Here is a 20,337-nt window from a genome sequence, read left to right as displayed (position 1 = left end):
TCCTAGGACAGCAGGATGTTAGTCCTTCCACATGGGCGACATCATCAGATGCAGCTCGGCACAGAAAACTTATGTCAAAGTTTCTAGAAACTTTGACAGACTTATTGAACATGCTCAGCATGCCACTATCCACGCGGGGTCCCTCTTTAGTCTTATAATACAGAATTTGCGAAAAATATAACAAACAACATAAACCCAAAGAAAAAACAACTCCGTGGGATGGCGGGTGGGTTTTGTGAGGACTAACATCCTGCTGTCCTAAGAGAACATCTGTTACAGGTAAGCAACTCTGCTTTCTCCTAGGACAAGCAGGATGGTAGTCTTCACACATGGGTGAATATGTAGCTACATGCTGCTCCCGAACAACAAGGTAGACCAATAGGCACCCAATCCAGTGCCTTCGCTCACACAGGGAGACAGCCCGAACACCAAAGAAAGGGCCTGAGGCAGGAAGAGTTGGTTTTCACTGCTGAAAAAGGTTACGGAGGACCGACTGACCGAAACTGCTGTCACGTCGGTCATCTTTCTCCAGACAGAAATGCGAGCCGAAGCAAGTGGGCCACCAAAGCTGCTATGGCTTGCACAGCATGAGCCGTGCAGTGAGCCTCAAACTGCAGGCCGGCCTGCGTGTAGCAGAAAGATATACAATCTGCTAGCCAGTTGGACAAGGTCTGCTTGGATACTGCAACTCCCAATCTGTTTCTGTCAAAGGATAGAAAGAGTTGTGTGGACTGCCTGTAGTCCGCTGTACGGTTCAGGTAAAAGGCCAGGGCCCTTTTACAATCTAGCATGTGCAAGGCCCACTCACCCTTGTGGGAGTGTGGCTTAGGAAAAAAGGTAGGCAGAACGACTGATTGATTAAGGTGGAACTCCGTCACTACCTTCGGCAGGAACTTAGGATGTGTTTGCAGAACCACCTTGTGATGAAAGAAATTTGCATAAGGTGGATAGGACACCAAAGCCTGAAGTTCGCTGACCCTGTGCGCTGAGGTGACTGCCACCAGAAAAAGAACCTTCCAAGACAGGTATTTCAAGTTACAGGATCGCAGGGGCTGAAAAGGGGCCCTCATAAGGTGGCCTAACACCACATTGAGGTCCCAGGAGACCGCCGGAGGACAGATCATCGGCTTGAGCAGGAGTAGTCCCCACATGAAGCGCCTCACGAGAGGTACTGCAGAGATGGGCAGACCATCCACTCCCTGGTGGACCGACTGAGGTGGACCCTCACAGAGGTGGTCTTCAAGCCAACCTTGGAGAGGTATAACAAGTAGTCCAGAAGCTTAGAGGAGAAGCAGGATAACGGTCCAAACCATGTCCCTTACACCAGCTCAGGTACCTCTTCCACTTGAGATTACAGTATAACATTTCCTAGTGGAAGGCTTTCTGAACTCTACCAGAACCTGAGATACATTCTCTGAGAGGTCCAGGTTCTGCAGGGTCAGCCTGTCAACATCCACGCCGTGAAAGCCAGAGAACGGAGGTTGGGATAGTGCAGCCTGCCTTGATCCTGTGTGATCAGGACTGGAGCGGTCTCCAGAGAAATCAAGGCCCGGGAAGACAGATCTTGCAAAAAAACGGGAACCAGATCTGCCATGGCCAAAACTGCATGATCAAGATTATGGTTGCCCAGTCCTACTGGAGCGTCAGGAGTGTCTTCGATACCAGCAGAAGTTGGGGGTACACATAAAGGAGGTCGGTGCCTTGATGGTGAGCGAAGGCATCTGAGGCTGGTCTGTTGGCCGCCCTGAACAGGGAGCAGAAGTGGTCCACATTCTTGTTGCACGAGGAAGCAAACAGATCTACATCCGGGGCTCTCGAAAGGTGGAAGATCCGATCCGCCACCTCCTGTTTCAGGGACCATTCGTGAGGGCGGAACGAATGACTCAGGGCGTCCACAGTCACATTCTCAGTCCCATGAAGGTATATGGCTCGAAGGAGGATGCCCTGCGAGAGCGCCCAGGACCAGATATGTACCACCTCCTGGCAGAGGAGGAGCAAGCCCATGCCTCCCTGTTTGTTAAGATACCACATCGCCACTTGGTTGTAGGTTTGAACCATGACAACCATGTTGGTCAGGTGCTCCTGGAATGCTCACAGAGCATACCGAATCGCCCGGAGTTCCAGGAAATTGATCTGGAAACGCTGCTCCTGCATGAACCAAAGACCCTGGGTGCAGAGATCCCCAGCATGGGCCCCCCAAACCAGGTGGGAAGCACCCTTAGTGTCAATGACCTGAGGAGGAGACACCTAGAAAAGAATTCCCACCTCCAGGTTGGATAGTGTCTCCCACCACGACAGGTATTCCCATAGTGGTGCGGTAACCATGACGGATGCCTGAAGGTCCTGGGTAACCTGAAGCCACTGGAGTGCAAAGTCCACTGCGTTCTGTGCATGTGGATTCAAGCAAAGAGCGTAACATGAACCATGGCCGCCATGTGCCCCAAGAGACGCAGGAACTTGTGCGCAGAGGCTTGCTGGATCCAAGAGATCACCCGCACTAGGGACACCAGGTTCAGCGCTCGGTCCCAGGGCAAAAAAGCCTTGCCCTGGTCTGTGTCAAACCTGGCCCCTATGAAGTCCAGGTGTCGAGATGGAATTAGTTTGGACTTCGGATAATTGATGAGAAACGCCAAGGTATCCAAGATCCGGATGATAGAATGGAGAGACTGCAATGCCCCCTGCTTGAAGTCACTCTTGAAGAGCCAATCGTTCAGGTAGGGGAAGACCTGCACTCGCTGCATTCTGATACACTCCCACTATCGCCAGGCACTTTGTGAAGATGCACGGTGTGGACGCAAGGAAGCATCCTCTCTCACCAGGAAACGGAGCAACTTCCGATGACTGTGAGAGATCGCAATACGAGTGAGGGCATCTTTTAGGTCGAGGGAGTAAAGCCAGTCACCACTCCTCAGGAGAGGGATTAGGGCGCCCAACGAAACCATTTTGAAATTTTCTCACATGAGAAACTTGTTCAAAGCCCTCAGATCCAAGATAGGACGAAGGCTTCCTGTTTTCTTGGGAATCAGGAAATACCTCGAGTAAAAGCCACGGTTTCACTGATCTAGCGGGACTGGCTCGACTGCTGTGGTCATTAAGAGGGCTCAAAGTATCTGCTGGTTCTCTGAAAATATCCAAGAGGGGCATGGAGGGGATTCCAAAGGGGTCCATTGGAAGTTTAACCTGTACTCCCGACGAACAACGGCTAGGACCTACTGGTCCAAGATGACCGAGAGCCAATGGTCTGCAAAGCTTTGCAGATGGCCTCCAACCGGATGGTCGTTCATCGCTGGTACGGATTGCTGACTCAAACTCCCTCACAGCCCGTCAAAACCCTGTAGTGGGGCTCTGCGTGGGGCTGGCGGTGGCAGAGGGGTGCGCAGCTGCCTCATTCATGGCCTAGCTGGTTGCCCGTTGAGGCCTTGCGCTGCTAGCTGGAGGATAATACTTCCTTGACCGGTAAAAAGGTCGCCTAGAGCTTTGCCGTGAGGGTCTTTTGCCAGTGGACTGAAGATCAGAGGTGGTGGAAGACAGGTATTGAAGGGTTTCATGGTAATACTTAAGCTGTGCTACTGCGTCCTTGATTTTGTAGAGCCAACGCCCAAATCCATGCCATGCGTCGAGGTCCTATGCCTGCCGCTGCCACCCTCGCCATTTCAAAGACGTCATAAGCCGATCTGACCTCATGTTTGTCACATTCCAACCCTTGTTGGATCACTTTCAGGAAATCCTTTTGAAATTGTTGGGGGAGGCGTTTCACCAGATCTTGAACTTGTTTCCAGAGGTTCCTGTAGAATTGGCTCATATAGAGCTGACAACACGTAATCCGGGCCCGCCAGCATGGAACCCTGGAAGTCTTTCCTTCCTAAAGCATCTAGGGCTCTGTGGTCAAGGCCTGGAAGAGCTGAAGCATGGGTCTGTGACATCTCTGCTTTCTTTAAGGCAGATTCCACCACTACCAACTGGTGCGGAAGCTATCGGCGTTCAAATCCTGTGGTGGGTTGCACTGAGTAGATTGCATCCATTTTTCGGTTTACTGGAGGGATGGAAATGGGATGCTCCCAACCGGACAAACAGATCTTTGAAAAATGTCATGCACCGGTACTGCAACAACCTCCTTTGGGGCGTCCACAAATTGAAGGACTTCTAGCATCTTATGCCTGGAATCCTGTTCAGTCAAGAGCTGAAAAGGCACTGATTCTGCCATGGCCCTCACGAATCCGGCGAAAGTCAAATCTTCCGGTAGAGACTTATGTCTCTCCTTTGGAGGGCTTGAAGGGCAAGAATCCTCCGTCCTCCCAAGGACCATAGGGGGCATATTCCTCACTCTGTGTGCCCAGGGACATCAAGGGTGGAGCCCCCAATGATCTTTTGTGTTGAGATCCTGAGGGCCTCGGTAGCCCTGAAGGAAGAGGGGCAGCACTGGAGGCACCAGGGGAACCAGCGACCCCGAAGGCGCAGCGTCCGAGGGACCCGGAAGGGGTGCGGGCCATGATGGAGGTGCAAACAAACCTGATAGCCCATGTCTGAGGAATCAATCACTGGGATAGCCTCCGATGGAGTCCGTATCGATGCCCCCTCTGTCAGCAAGGTTGCTTGGGGCATCGGGAGAGGCTGCGTCGGCAAAACATCAAGCAGCAAATCCAACCACTCCAGTAAAAATGCAAGCACCGATGGAGCGGACTCTGGAGACAGCACATGTGGCTTGATGCCCTGCAGAGCCCAGCCGACCACCTGCCGCGTAAGGCGCTCCAACTCCTCCTCGAATGCTGACCAGGATAGGACAGCTTGAGGAAGAGGAGCCAGTGAAACCAGATCTCTCCTGGAGCCCCGAGGGGGTTGGTGACCACCACTGGAACCGGTGGGGAATCGCCTCAGTCCCTCAGGTTCAATGGAAGGCGATGCTTCCTCAGCCTGGGGCCATTTCAGGGGGCAACTCAGTCAATGTCAGTTCCTTTCTGACCTTGGAGCCATGCACTAATGGTGTTAGATGGCGATGTTTTCTCGATTTCTCCCGATGCTCCGCCCGGTCTTTCCCCGGCGTCGAGGTAGATGATGAGCCAGACCTTGAACCAGAACAAACCGACATTGGACAATCCCCCATGCCCAGTTCTACCTGGGAAACTGATAGCGGCGGGGGATGTCAAAGGAGCTATGGTCGCTAAGCTTGGTTACTTGGTTGCAGCCAACTCTGCAACCAAGTAGCAGAAGTCACTGCTGGGCAGACCGTGGAATCATTTGGCAATTCTCGGCCCCTGATGAAGCTGACAGAAACACGAGCTGTGTCGGGCCAGGGCCAGTTTGATATCTTAGCTGCACTTACCCTGCTACAATAAGAACAATTGCACTGCCTGGGTACCGGTAATATAACCTGGTTTAAAATATTGAAACTTTGAAAATGCAAAAGCTAAAAAATCTCAAAAAAATTTGCTGCAGAGAAACCAATGATTAAAAAATCTGTGACGGTCCGAATACTTACCTGTGACTGCACACTTATATAATTGGCAATTGAGGCTAATGGAGTAAAGCCCGCCATTTGTTTATGAGGTTTTTTCTGTCTCTCTAAATATATAATATATATTTTCTGTCTCTCTAAATATATAATAGCTGATACATGGTATCAGCTATTCTTTATTGTTATCAAATATGATGCTGTTTTGAATTCAAAATGGAAAAAAGAGCAGCACGTAGTCTATACTCGGCGGCCACCGGGGAACGGCACCTTTGGTAATCGACCACAAACAATGAAGCACTCACTGCAACGCCAAAAAAGTACCCCGAGGTGCAGAGGGACCCGACGGGACTCGGGATGGAAACAAAGTTTTCCACAACGAAGAGCGAGCTCCAATCACAAGGCACTAGCTTCGCGGAAATAGAGAGACTGAAGAGTGACCCCACGTGGACACATGGACAGTGGCATGCTTGGCATCCTCAGAAAGTCGGTTTAGAATCTTTGACATAAGTTTTCTGTGCCGGGCTCCATCTGATGTCACCTACGTGTGAGGACTACCATCCTGCTTGTCCTAGGAGAAATAATCATTCCTTAACAACCTACTCCATACCACAAAAAAAATAAACAAAAAAACCCTCATTTTTTATTAAAAAAATATATTCCCTGCTTTAGACAAAGTTCAAACTGGTTTTCAAAAGACACGTTAAAATCAAAATATTTAAAAACACATAAAAAAGAAGAAAATCATGGCCCCCTAAGTAATCTTAAAAACAGCTTCTATAAACAAAGTAATTACAAAATCAGCAAAGGAACGTAACCTCTAAGATATGTTTTCCCTAAATAGGGAGATGTTTAAAAGCTTCCTAAAATACCTGGAACATATAAAATGAAGCTGGTCTGTTAGTGTTTTCCAAAGCATTGAGCTTGCTACAGAAAAAGCCATCTCACGATTTTCAGCAAAATTAACGGTCTTTATGGATTGTAAATTGAGCAACCAGATTGAGAGGACCGTAGTGCATGTGGAGGATTAATATATTTTCAGCACAACACTGACCCATTATGACTTAATTGAGCCAAACAGCTTAAGGACTAACATCATAGTTTTATATTTTATCTGCCCTTTGATTAGAAGCCAGTGAAGTTTTTTTCAGGATAGGAATATGTTTTCTCATGTTTATACTCGTAAGAATCTTCCTTTTCTCTGTATCTAATTTTCTGCTTTGACAAAATTGACACTAATTGAACGGTTTTAACTTTTCATCCAAGTTTGATGCCGACTGTTATTCTGTACTGCAAAACCTCAGTGAACTACCGTAGGAGTTGGGGGGGGGGGGGGGGGGTTGTCAGGTACATCATTGGTTTACTTCGTTTTTGGCTGAGATGCAAAGCCATTCCACATAGCAGGAACTTAATGTTGCCATTAATCAAGTTTTTGTCTTTCTGCAACCCTTTTTAATGTTTATCTTTGTTCACTCTGTCCAATTCTTTATCAGTTTGCTCCATTGTATAAAATCTATGCTCATGGCATATTCCATTATAGGTTGACATTACAAACAACAAATAATCTTAGGAGCAAATAAAATCTTGAATGGTGGCTAATAATTTGGTTTTAAATCTTCATAAAATGGAAGCCATGTGAATTTCGTGGCAATCCGTCCCTAGCTCCTGTTCTAGCTTATCATTTGAAGTTATTATTTCTCCTTTTCCTGAGTTGGTTCGACATGTGGGTTTTCAAATTGATCCTATGACCTATTTGCCTCATATCAGAATGCTGGTGCATTAGGATTTCTACAAGTTATGATTATATCAACATTTAAGTTATTTTTATATCAATCCGGAATTTTAAAACTATTGTTCAGGCTTTTGTTTTAACCTCAGTTAATTATAGTTTTGCTCTATTGATTGGGTTGCCAAAATATTGATTACACACCTTACAGATATACAAAATGCAGACACCCGACTAGTGACCCATGGCAAGCTTAGAGATCAAGTACCCTGAATGCTTGCTCGGTTGCACTGGCTGCCTGAAGCACAGAGAACAGGCAGGATTGTTTACCATAATGGTGTTTTCCAGATAGCAAAATGAATTAGCCATTATACATGGATGATGTCATTTGACATCACCAAAAGGACTTGTAGATAGTGTGTGGGAATTTCCACACAAGCGTTGCCTCGTGAGCCTCATCAGGCATTTGCTTGGTGACCGCATCTCCCAGCCTGATCAGGTCATTTAGATGAAAAGCTTATTGGTTTGATGATGTGGTTGAGTCCTTTGCAGTCCAAAGTATTGAGGGCTTTTTTTTGCCTTCATAAGCATACAGCCTTTGAAAAATGTAGGCAGAATAACTGGGAAAGACCCACATTGAGATCCCATGGATTGGGAGTTTTTGGGGTTTTTTTTTTTTCTTTTTTTAAATTTCAAAATTACAATCATCACGATATACTTGAAATGGAAAAAACAAAGCTGCACAACAACAAATCAACACACTTAAGAATTGTAAGAAAAAAGATTAAAGTTCAATTTCAAGTCCAGAGGCGGCAGCGGGAGGGCAGGGCATTAATATCACAATCCATCAAGAAATAATGTATCAAAGAAAGTAAAAAATAGTATACTTCCAGAACAAAACATAAGAAAACATTGAATTTAGGCTACAGAAAATAAGGGTGCTGAAGAACTCTGCACAATCTTATCACTCAGAAAAAATGAAAGTTGAGAAGGCTCAAAGAAAACATAAGAAATTCCTCTATACTTAACTCTACACAAATTTCAAGAAAAATAAAGCTCCTAATTGTAGAACCCAGGAATGAATTAACAAAAACTGTTATAGCTTTTTTTTTTCGTTTGTCTAGACACATCTGGGAATACTATAATTCTATGCTGCAAGAAAGTCTCGCCAATCACTGAATGGCTTCCTTGGTTCAGGGCCCACTGTTTTTACCATTAGGCTCCTATTGCACTCCACTAGGGATCACAATATGAAACTTCAGGGGGGACCACTCAGAACCAATGTCAGGAAATATTTCTTCATGGAGGGTGGTGGATCCTTGGAATCCACCAGAAAAGGTGGTGAAGACAAAAACAATAAACAAATTTAAAAAGGCATGGGATAAACATTGTAGATCCCTAAAGACTAGAGGTGGAAATTAAGAAAAGGGTACATGGGGGAGTAACCAGCATGGAATAGCAGCTACTACCCTTAACAGAAGACATGGGCTAATATTACCATACATCAGTGGTTCTCAACCTTTTTTCTGTTAGGACTCACCTAATAGCTCCCACCTGTGACACACTGAACACATGACAGTCACAAAGCTAACCCCACCCCCACCCCTATTGAGAAAACACAACAAATACGATGAGGTATTTTACTAGCCTGCATGCTAGTTAAATACCTCACATTGGTCACACAAGATAGACCTTCAAAGACAGAAAGACCACAAATTACAAATATGAAGACAGAAAGTGGAATGGAAACCCAAAAAAGCCACTCTGCATGCAGTACAAAACTGGAGAAATGGAAACAGAAATATAGCACCTGACATAGTAACAGGATCTGCAATAATGCACACAAATTAATCTGCACAGTTATACCTGCATTAAGGCATGCACTCAAATGGTACAACCCTACCTATAAAAAGGCAACACTACAAATATTAAACCAGGCCCAAAACACCAATACACCTACAATAAGGAAAACAGAAAAAGTCAAGCTGTTATAGATTCCCACACAGAAATAATTGAAAAACTATATGAATAAATGTTTCAAAACAGCTGATGAACAGAAGTAAAAACTCTTAAAAATTATTTAAAAATTCTCCAATCACCAATAAAATATTTCGAAACAGCAGACATATCACATAATACCCAATAATTAAGTCAATCAAGAAAACTGAACTTAAAAAACCACCTTTACTTATCCTCCCCAGCAGTTCTCCTACTCCTTTCCCTTAGAGGCCACACCAGAAGCAGAAGTTGCTGAAACTGTCCTCAAGGTCCTCTTCACTTAGGGACCACAACCAGTCTCTTCTCTCTGTCACACACACACACCAGTCACACCCTCAGGACCAGTTTCTGTCTCTCACACACCAATCATCTCACCGATCAGTCTCTCTCTCTCACACTCACACACACGTTACCTTCTTGATCAGTCTCTCAGTGGAAGGGAGTGGGCAGTGGAGTGCCTCAGGGATCTGTATTGGGACCCTTACTTTTCAATATATTTATAAATGATCTGGAAAGAAATACGACGAGTGAGGTAATCAAATTTGCAGATGATACAAAATTGTTCAGAGTAGTTAAATCACAAGCAGATTGTGATAAATTGCAGGAAGACCTTGTGAGACTGGAAAATTGGGCATCTAAACAGCAGATGAAATTTAATGTGGATAAGTGCAAGGTGATGCATATTGGGAAAAATAACCCATGCTATAGTTACACAATGTTAGGTTCCATATTAGGTGCTACTACCCAAGAAAGAGATCTAGGCGTCATAGTGGATAACACATTGGAATCGTCGGTTCAGTATGCTGCGGAAGTCAAAAAAGCAAACAGAATCTTGGGAATTATTAGAAAGGGAATGGTGAATAAAACGGAAAATGTCATAATGCCTCTATCGCTCCATGGTGAGACCGCACCTTGAATACTGTGTACAATTCTGGTCACCGCATCTCAAAAAGGATATAATTGCGATGGAGAAGATACAGAGAAGGGCTACCAAAATAAGGGGAATGGAACAGCTCCCCTATGAGGAAAGACTAAAGAGGTTAGGACTTTTCAGCTTGGAGAAGAGATGGCTGAGGGGGGATATGATAGAGATGTTTAAAATCATGAGAGGCTAGAACGGGTAGATGTGAATCAGTTATTTACGCTTTCGGATAATAGAAAGACTAGGGGGCATTCCATGAAGTTAGCATGTGGCACATTTAAAACTAATCGGAGAAAGTTCTTTTTCACTCAATGCACAATTAAACTCTGGAACTTGTTGCCAGAGGATGTGGTTAGTGCAGTTAGTATAGCTGTGTTTAAAAAAGGATTGGATAAGTTCTTGGAGGAGAAGTCCATTACCTGCTATTAATTAATTAGACTTAGAAAATAGCCAATGCTATTACTAGCAACGGTAACATGGAATAGACTTAGTTTTTGGGTACTTGCCAGGTTTTTATGGCCTGGATTGGCCACTGTTGGAAACAGGATGCTGGGCTTGATGGACCTTTGGTCTGACTCTGTATGGCATGTTCTTATGTTCTCTCACACTTACTAGTGATTTGGGTCAGAAGCCTGATGAGCCTTTTTGGCTGGAATGTAGTGCTTGGACATTTTTGAGGAATGCAGCTTTGATGAATAAGAAGCATGGATGTTTGATTGATACATACATTTAATCGCTGGCAGTGCACTGTCTGTTCTTCCATCTGTGCATCATGGGGCTATTTAAGAGGTGGCCAATACACTGATGGCCGGTGCGCTGATGATTTGAGATTCGTCATATAGAGCCGTGTGCTTCAGAAGATCTGGTGCTTCATGTATCAAGTATTCGGGTGCACTGTGTGCTTCAGTGTAGTCTGTGTCAAGTGCATTGGTGCACTGTGTGATGGAACTGTTGATAGAATGTGTGCTGATGGCGCTTCAGTGGTGCCAGTGCTCCATGCGTAGATGTCACTACATTGTGTTTCATGCATTTTTGCTTCTTCAATACAGACACTGAGGGCATTAATGACCAATGACTCTTCTCCTTCAATATAGGGTGGCTATCACTTGGTTCCGAGACTTTGGCCTAAGCCAATGAGGGCGTTTTCAAGGAGCTCCTGCTCAACTCTTTTACCGGCTAACCAGATGATGCTGCACTTCGGGAAGAGGACCTGCTATGATTCAGGAAAGGCTTACGCAGCTACTCAATCTTAAGTGCTCTTTAGCTTTGGGAGTGCAGAGACATCTGTCTGCATGCATAACAATTTTTCTGATCGTGATCTGGCCCAAGGTACCGATAGAGCCCATGGCCATTAGCGATAGACACTATCTTGCCACAGATGCCATTTTTGAACCTGCTCACTATTTTTTTCTTTTCGCCCAACATCTTGAGGAGACAGGGCCTAGTATTATGGTTTTTCTTGTTGCTAGCACTGAAAAACACTGTTGTGGATGTTGCAAAGGCAGAGAGGCAACTAAAAGTAGGAGATAACTGAGGAAAATAAAGAGAAAAATTGAATTCCAAGAGCTCTGAAGTGAGAAATATATGGAGAGCCTGAGTACACATCTGTGCTTGTGATTGGGCAAAAAATGACGAGGAGGCTCTTAAGACAAAGCTCGTGGGGGAACTTCCACACATGCTCAGTAGATGTCAAAGTTCTACTAACTAGGACAGAGGAGTCCATTCAGTGCCGCCCGATGACATCACCCATATGTGATGGCTAATTCAGCCTGCTTATTGACGGAAAAAAATTAATATCATCTACATAAATTCCATAATTGGCTCCAACAGCAGATAACTTACAGACCGGAGCCACATTAATATTGAAAAATATAACTGACAATGTGGAGCCCTTAAAGACCTCAGTATTTATCTTCTGCCATAGAGGACATTAAGTAAATCTATAGGTCTAGCATTCAACTTTCAAAAGGGAGATTTTGATAAATTGAGGAAAACAGAAACATACTGAAAATTGCAGCTACAAAAGGTGAAAAGTTTACATCAGACATGGCCACTGTTTATAATCACCCCTGGAAGCCTAGTCCATTCCACGTATTAAAAAAAGTGGAAGGAATGCCAACAACTGCTGGCCGGTTAATAGATGAGGTGAAAGGCTATTTTATCCAAAAGAACTTTTTTCAAAAATTGGAAAAAGGATCCATGTGAAGAAAATAGGAAAAACTATAAGCACTGGCAAATTAGATGTAAATCATTAATAAAGCAGGATAAAAGAGCATTTGAAAAGAAGTAGGCCATAAATGCAAAAACTCAAAAACTTTTAAAAATATATCTGAAGCTGGAAGCCTTGGTTGAACCATTAGAAGATGAAGGGGTTAAAGGGGCACTTAAGGAAGATAAGGCTATCATAGAAAGACTACATAAATTCTTTGCTTCTGAGTTTGCTAAAGAGAATGTTGGGGAGATACGCGTGCTGGAAACTGTTTTCAATGTTGATGATTCAGAGGAACTGAAAAAGTATGCTGAAGGTGAAAGATGTAATAAGGCAAACTGATAAACTAAGGAGTAACAAATCTCCCGAACAAGATAGTATACACCCCAGCATTCTGAAAAATCAAGAATTAGATTGCAGATCTATTACTAGTAACACAGGTAAACAAATTTCCGGGAACATTTTGTTTCCACCACAACCTTCGGTGAAAGAAGTAGATTTTAACAAGCTGAACACAAATATGCATTTATTATGTCTGTATCACGTACCATTTGCCAGAAAAGTGGCATTGTTACGTGTCTGTAGCGGCATAAGCTATAATGGCAATGTTGGCACCAGAAAATAAAACTAAAAATGTTTTGCCACAGATTTTTGTTTGTAATCACTGTCATGCGCTTCGCGGATGAGAGTACAGCAATAGTCAGTCAGCATGAAGGGGTTACACATGCCTTGATACCGTTTCTCCATTTTGACAAGGTCTTGATGAAACCTTTCACCATGTTCATCACTCACAGCGCCAAGATTGTCTGGGAAGAAGTCCAAGTAGGAATGAAGAAAATGTATCTTCAATGACATGTTGTATTTCATCAATTTGTATGCCTGAAGCAGATGTTCAACCTGTTCGACACAGTCTGCTGCCTTATAGTTGCCTAGAAAGTTACAAACGACATTCTTGAAGGCTGTCCATGCAACACGTTCTGTACCTTGCAGAAGACCATCAAAGTGGCTGTCCTTCATCACAGCTTGGATTTGTGGGCCAACGAAAACATCTTTTATCTTGGCATCACTTATGTGTGGATGAGCTGGGGCTTGCCCGAGCAAGTTCTGGCATGATCAGGCAGAGTTTCTTGGTGTATTTTAAAAAAAGCTAGTCTCTGTTACATGTTACGTTGCTTATGGCTGTCAAAAATAGGACATGAATTTTAAAAATTATAAAAGCTACTGTCCAGCAAGAAAATATATGTACGCGAGATTATGTTTTAAATTTCACAATTATTGTAACAAAATTGGACGTTTCTTAAAAACCTTACGTGATGTACAAATTTCAAAGTAATATCTATGATCAGCATCAAAAAGTCTATTTGGAACACCAAAACACCTGAAGGAAACAAAAACTTTGTTTACCAGTGTATAATTTGTAACTCATCATTAAAATTCTCCTTTGTACCCGAAGATTGAAGGGTGGCCAATGTAACCCCAATCTTTAAAAAAGGCTCCAGGGTGATTTGAGAAACTATAGAACAGTGACTCCGACTTCAGTGCTGGAAAAAATTGTGGAAACTATTCTAAAGAACAAAATCAAAGAAAATATATACAAAGACATGGTTTAATGGTATACAGCCAGCATGAATACACACAAGAGAAATCTTGCCTCACCAATTTGCTATATTTTTTTTTTGAAGTGGTTAATAAGTATGTGGATAATGGTGAACCAGTGGTTATAGTATATTTGGATTTTCAGAAGGCCTCTGACAAAGTGCCCCATGAAAGACTCCTGAGAAAATTAAAAAGTGACAGGATAGGAGGCAATGTCCTATTGTGGAATGGAAACTAGTTAAAAGTTAGGAAACAGAGGAGGAATAAATGGTCAGTTTTCTCAGTGGAGAAGGTTAAAGAGTGGAATGCTTTAGGATCTAGCAGAATTGCTTACTTGTAACAGATGTTCTCCGAGGACAGCAGGATGTCAGTCCTCACACATGGGTGACATCATCCAATGGAGCCCAGCATGGAAAAACATGTAATTTTCTAGAACTTTGATAGAGCTTCTCGGAGCATGCTCACACGTGCTTTATACCACGTTTCGTCCCTTCAGTCTTAAAATATAGAATTTCAGTAAAATAAGATTACCACCCATGAAATGGAAACCCAATTCTGCAGGCAGGTGGATGGGTTTTGTGAAGACTGACATCCTGCTATCCTTGGAAAACATCTGTTACAGGTAAGAAACTCTAACTCTGCTTCCTCTGAGGACAAGCAGGATGGCAGTTGTCACACATGGATGAATCCCTAACTACAGACTTCTCTCTAACAAAGAGGGGGACCAACAAAACAAGTGCCAATGGGTACAATGACATTTTGTTGGTAACAGGAGGTGGCAGGCTGAATAGAAAGAACAGGCCCTAGATGGGAACAGCATTGGGTTCTAAACCTCAAACTAGTTCTGAAGGATAGACTGGCCAAACCTTCTGTCATATCGGCCAAACAGTAATGTGATGTGAATGAGTGGATGGAATTCCATGTCACAGCTCTGTAGATCTCCTTCACAGGGACTGCTTTGCAAGTGTGCCACCAACGCTGCCATGGCTTGAACAAAATAAGTCTTCACATGGCTCCAAAGATGCAATCCTGCCTGGGCATAGGAGAAGCAGTCTTCTACCCAATTAGAAAGCGGCATTTATTTTTTTTTGTTTTTTTAGATTTATATAAGAAAATTAGGTCTTACCTTTGATAATTTTCGTTCCTGTAGTACCACGGATCAGTCCAGACTCCTGGGTTTTGCCCCCCCTCTAGCAGACGGAGACAGACGTTTATCAACAAATATTCCACCTTGTATAGGATGGTGCCACCTAAAGCCTGGCAGTATTACTGAATGTCAAACCAGAATGGATGCAAAAAACCCCAAACTAACTATATACAGTAACCTAACAACCTGAAAACTGGCTCATAAACCTCCATAGGAGTACAGAACCCGAGCTAGTCGGAAAAAACCCCGAAGGAACTGTCGAGACAAAAAAGAAAACAGTGCGGGCTCTCCATTACCTTCAAACGTCCAATGGGCGGGACCTCTGGACTGATCCGTGGTACTACAGGAACGAAAATTATTAAAGGTAAGCCATAATTTTCTTTTCCCTATACGTATCCGGATAAGTCCAGACTCCTGGGATGTACCAGAGCTAACCTTACTTGGGAATGGATTCGGAGAGGCCCGCTCTGAGCACTCCTTCTCCAAAACCTCCCATTCCTGTAACCCGAACATCCAGATGATAATGTCTGGCAAAAGTATGTAGAGACTTCCACATAGCTGCTCTGCAAATCTCATCTGGAGAAACCTGCTGAAAACTGCTGAAACCTCAGTCTTTGAAGTCTACAATCCTGAAGAAGTAACCGCTAGTTCTAGTATACTTAATCCTTATTCTGAAGATGTAACAAGTATCCACTTATCCCGAAGATATAAACTTATCACGAAGACTGTTATCTGTAAACATTTGTATTTATTATAAGAATTTGTATTTATTATCTAGCTATTTACAATGTTATGTTACCACTTGGTCCTATTCTCTCCTTTACCTCAAACTCTAAGTTCCTACAAAGTTAGCCTTGATATTTATACCGAACTGTTGGATGTAATTGTTTAATTGTTCAATTGTTTGATGTAATTTTCTAATCTTGGTTCTGTGTAAACCGAAGTGGTATGTACTAGTACATGAACTCCGGTATAGAAAAGCCTTTAAATAAATAAATAAATAAATAAATAAATAAATAAATTCTGCCCAGGACACAGCCTGCGAGTGAGTAGAGTGAGCGCAAACACCCATTGGTAAGGATCTCTCATCCAACAAGTACGCAGAATTGATGGTCTCTTTCAGCCAATGAGCTATGGTAGTCTTCAAAGCCACGTTGCCCTTCCGTGGACCACTCCACAGCACAAAGAGATGATCCGACACCCGGAATCCATTGGTAACCTCCAGGTAATGCAGTAGCGCCCTGCAAACATCGAGCTTCCGCAAGTCTCTAGAAAATGGATCCGACTTGTCCAAGTCAGAAAAAGACAGCAGCTCCACCGACTGATTTAAATGAAAGGAGGATACCACCTTAGGAAGGAAATGACGGGACCATACGAAGGGACACTCCAAACTCTGAAATACGCAAAAAAGGTTCCCTACACGATAACGCCTGAAGCTCAGATAGCCCGCGCGCAGACTACCACCTTCAAGGTAAGGTCCTTCACAATCGCCCTGCGTAAAGGCTCAAAAGGTGCCCCCACACAAAGCCTTCAACACCACATTCAGGTTCCATGAAGGACAGGGCTGTCGGACCGGCGGACGCAAATGCCTTGCCCCGAAGGAAACGAGAGACATCAGGATGAGTCGCTAAGGAGTTGTCATGAACATGACCCCGTAATCAACCTAACGCCTGCTACCTGTACACGCAAGGAGCTATATGACAACCCTTTTGCCAGACCATCCTGAAGAAATTTCAATATCTGGGATTGCCGCCCGAGTGGAAACAATATTTCTAGTGAGACACCAGGCCTCAAAACCTTCCAAACCTGCATGTAAGAGGGGGAAGTCGAAACCTTATGGGAACGCAAAAGCGTAGCCACCACAGCCATGCCACTAGACAAAAGCGTTCTACCTGGTCGAAACAAGCGGGTCCCTGATGCAGGAGATTTGGCATGTCCGGAAATCTCAATGGAGGCACTACCGCTAGATTTACCAGATCCACAAACCAGGGCCGCCGGGCCCACTCGGGGGCTATCAACACCACCTTCGTGGGATGCAACTCTATTCGATGAAGTATCCTGCCTATAAGTGGCCAAGGAGGGAACACGTACAGAAAAACTACTGTCGGCCAGGGAAGCACGAGAGTATCCACGCCTTCTGCTCCCCTCTCTCTGCGACGAGCAAAGAAACGAGGCGCCTTGGTGTTCTTGAACGTGGCCATGAGGTCCAACGCTGGAGTGCCCCACTGGTCGCAAATGATTTGAAAAGCGTCGTCCGCTAGCTCCCATTCTCCCGGGTCTAAATGATTGTGACTGAGAAAGTCTGCTTGGACATTCTCTACACTCTGGCAATGTGAGAAGCCGCTATTCAGGATAAGTTCTGCTCCACCCAGGCTGACTCCTGGTTCCTCCTTGCCGATTGATATAAGCCACCGTGGTCGCATTGTCGGAAAGGACCCTGACCGCCTTTCCCCGAAGGTGCGGAAGAAATGCCTGCAGAGCCAATCTCACCCCTCTGGTCTCCAGGCGATTGAGAGACCAGTGAGCTTCCTCCTGGGACCACAGACCCTGCACAGACTTCCGCAGACAAACCACTTCCCAACCGGACAAGCTGGCGTCTGTAGTGACCACTGTCCAGAACGGAACTACCAGTGGAATGCCCCTTCATAAGTGGTCCAGCACTAACCACCGGTCCTGGCTGCTCCGCGCCGAATCCGTCAGAGGCAAAGGGAGATGAAATTGTTCGGAAACTGGGTTCCAATGGGAGAGCAATGCTGACTGTAAAGGCTGCACATGAGCAAAAGCCCAAGGAACCAATTCCAGAGTTGAGGTCATGGATCCTAGAACTTGTAGGTAATCCCAGACCATCGAGACTGGCTTGGATAACAAGGCCCGTACCTGTACCTTGCACACCCGCTCCTCCGTTAGGGATACCGTCGATAGCCGGGTGTCGAATAAAGCTCCCAAAAATTCCAGCGACTGGGAAGGTACAAGCCGGCTCTTGGATTCGTTGACTACCCAGCCGAGAGACCGCAACAACTGAAGAAATCGGTGAATCGCCTGCTGGCAGAGTAATTCCGATTTTGCACGGATCAGCCAATCGTCCAGGTACGGATGGACGAAGAAGCCTTCCCTGCGCAAATTGTGCTGCTACCACCACCATAATCTTGGTGAACGACCTGGGAGCAGTGGCCAGACCGAAAGGTAGCACCCGAAACTGATAATGCTGGCCCAATATGGAAAACCGCATAAACCTCTGGTGATCGGCCTGAATTCCGATGTGTAAATACACCTGTGAGATCGAGGGATGTCAGGAACTCTCCCTGTCAAACTGACACAATCACAGACCGCAGAGTCTCCATACGGAACCGAGGAATATGAAGGCACTTGTTGATCCGTTTGAGATCGAGTATGGGTCGAAACATTCCCTCTTTTTTTGGTACCACGAAGTAAATTGAATAACACCCCCGGCGAAGCTCCGCCGAGGGAACTGGAACAATGGCGCAGAGGTTGAGAAGACGTTGTAGGGTGGCCTTTACCACCTTGCGTTTTAGAGAAAAACCGCAAGGGGAGACCAGAAAACGCTGGTGGGGCCGGCGTGCAAAATCTAACGCGTAACCGAATCTTATCACTGTGAGAACCCACTGATCCGACATGATCTTGGCCCACTCCCCGTAAAACCGAGACAATCTGCCCCCCACTACTGGAACCGAGGAATGGGCCGGCCGCACATCATTGTGAGGGCTTGCCGCTAGCCCCCGTCTGACCGGAACCAGGTCTACCAAATTGTCGGCCGCGAAAGGATTGAGAATATATCTTCTGTCTGTTGGCATTGTGTCGAAAAGACGAACCTGAGCCCCTAAAGTCCTAGGTCTCCGAGCTCCGCGAAATTGAAAACTGGACGTAAAGGACCTCCTGGGCTTTGGACGATCTTCCGGCAACTGATGCACCCTATTCTCTCCTAATGACTGAACCAGATCCTCCAGTTCTTTCCAAACAAGAGCTTGCCCTTAAAGGGCAAAGATCCCAGTTGAGATTGAGGACACATCTGCCGCCCAGTTGCGAAGCCACAGCAGACGTCTTGCTGACACAGCCGACACCACAGACCTGGCCGACGAGTGAAGCAAATCATGAAAGGCATCCGCACTGTATGCAATCACCGCCTCAATTCGCCCAGCTTGGAGCGCTTCCTCTTGGGAAAGTGTCTCATTGGCCAACAATTGTTGGACCCAGCGAAGGCCGGCACGTAGGGAAAAATTACAGCACATTACCGTGTGAATCCCAAGAGCGGACACCTCAAAGATCTTCTTGAGCTGAACCTCTAGTTTGCTATCTTGTAAATCCTTCAGAGCTGCCCCCCCGGTAACCGGGATGGTTGTCTTCTTTGTAACCGCAGCCACCGCTGCATCCACTTTAGGAACCCTTAACAGTTACAAGGCCTCCTCAGGCAGGGGGTAAAGTTTATCTATAGGCCTTTGCCACTTTAAGGCCCAGATCTGGCGTGTCCCACTCCTTGAAGAGCAAATCTGTAGCTGAAAAGTGGAAAGGAAATGCCGACGGTGGACCCCTCAGGCCTAACACCACTGGGTCCGTAGCCCCCAACCGAGACTCTTCTTGGGGCAGCTGGATACCGAACTCACCAAGGATAGCCGGAATCAGCAGCCCCAGCTAATCTTCTAAACATACGAACAACATTCGGGTCGTCGCCGTCCGCTCCATGGGCACCATGCAGGCTACCCTGAGAGTTCTCCGCCTCCCCCGTCAACCCCCCCCTCGGGGGCGGAGCGGGCAAATCCTGGACGTCCTGGTCCTCAGAGTCAGACAAAGTATCTGGATCCGCCATCTGAGTCCAGGTGCCAAAGGAACGTGGACCCCCCCCCCCCCCCCCCCACCCCGAGGGATCCTGGTCCTGGCCAGACTTGGCTCGCTTCCGGGACCCTGATAGGGAGTCCAAGCTATGAGGCCTCTTTTTCCCCGCCTTCCGGGCCTTAAAGGCCTTATTCATTCCGAGGAAAACGAAGAATATGAGGACAAGTCATCCCCCTCCCCATCGGGGTCCCCAGCGTTATTCGAGCCCGGCTTCGCAGATCCGTCCCCCTCTGGGCCCCTGGGCTGTGGGGACAAATGCGGAGGAGAATCCATCTCCCCTAGTGCTGCCTGCGCCCCGGAGACCGGCTGTAACAGCGGAGCCAAAATAGCGCCTGCACCTTCTGACACTGACCCCAAGGCACCTAAAATGGCGCCCGTTCCTGCAGCTCCCCAAAGGCACCTGTCACCTTCTGGACCCTCAAATAGACCCCATGAGACAGTT

The 20,337-nt window shown here is 45.7% G+C and overlaps 1 protein-coding gene across 1 annotated transcript in view; it reads right to left on the bottom strand.

Annotated features, from left to right (window-relative positions):
* CDKN2AIP (CDKN2A interacting protein) overlaps positions 1-20,337 on the bottom strand; it is a 66,684-nt gene that overhangs the window by 36,255 nt on the left and 10,092 nt on the right. The gene's annotated exons all lie outside the window — the stretch shown is intronic.

Source organism: Rhinatrema bivittatum, chromosome 1 (assembly GCF_901001135.1).
Source record: "Rhinatrema bivittatum chromosome 1, aRhiBiv1.1, whole genome shotgun sequence".
Lineage (NCBI taxonomy): Eukaryota > Metazoa > Chordata > Amphibia > Gymnophiona > Rhinatrematidae > Rhinatrema > Rhinatrema bivittatum.
Note: the sequence above shows the minus strand (reverse complement) of the source record. Positions and strands in the feature narration are given on the sequence as shown.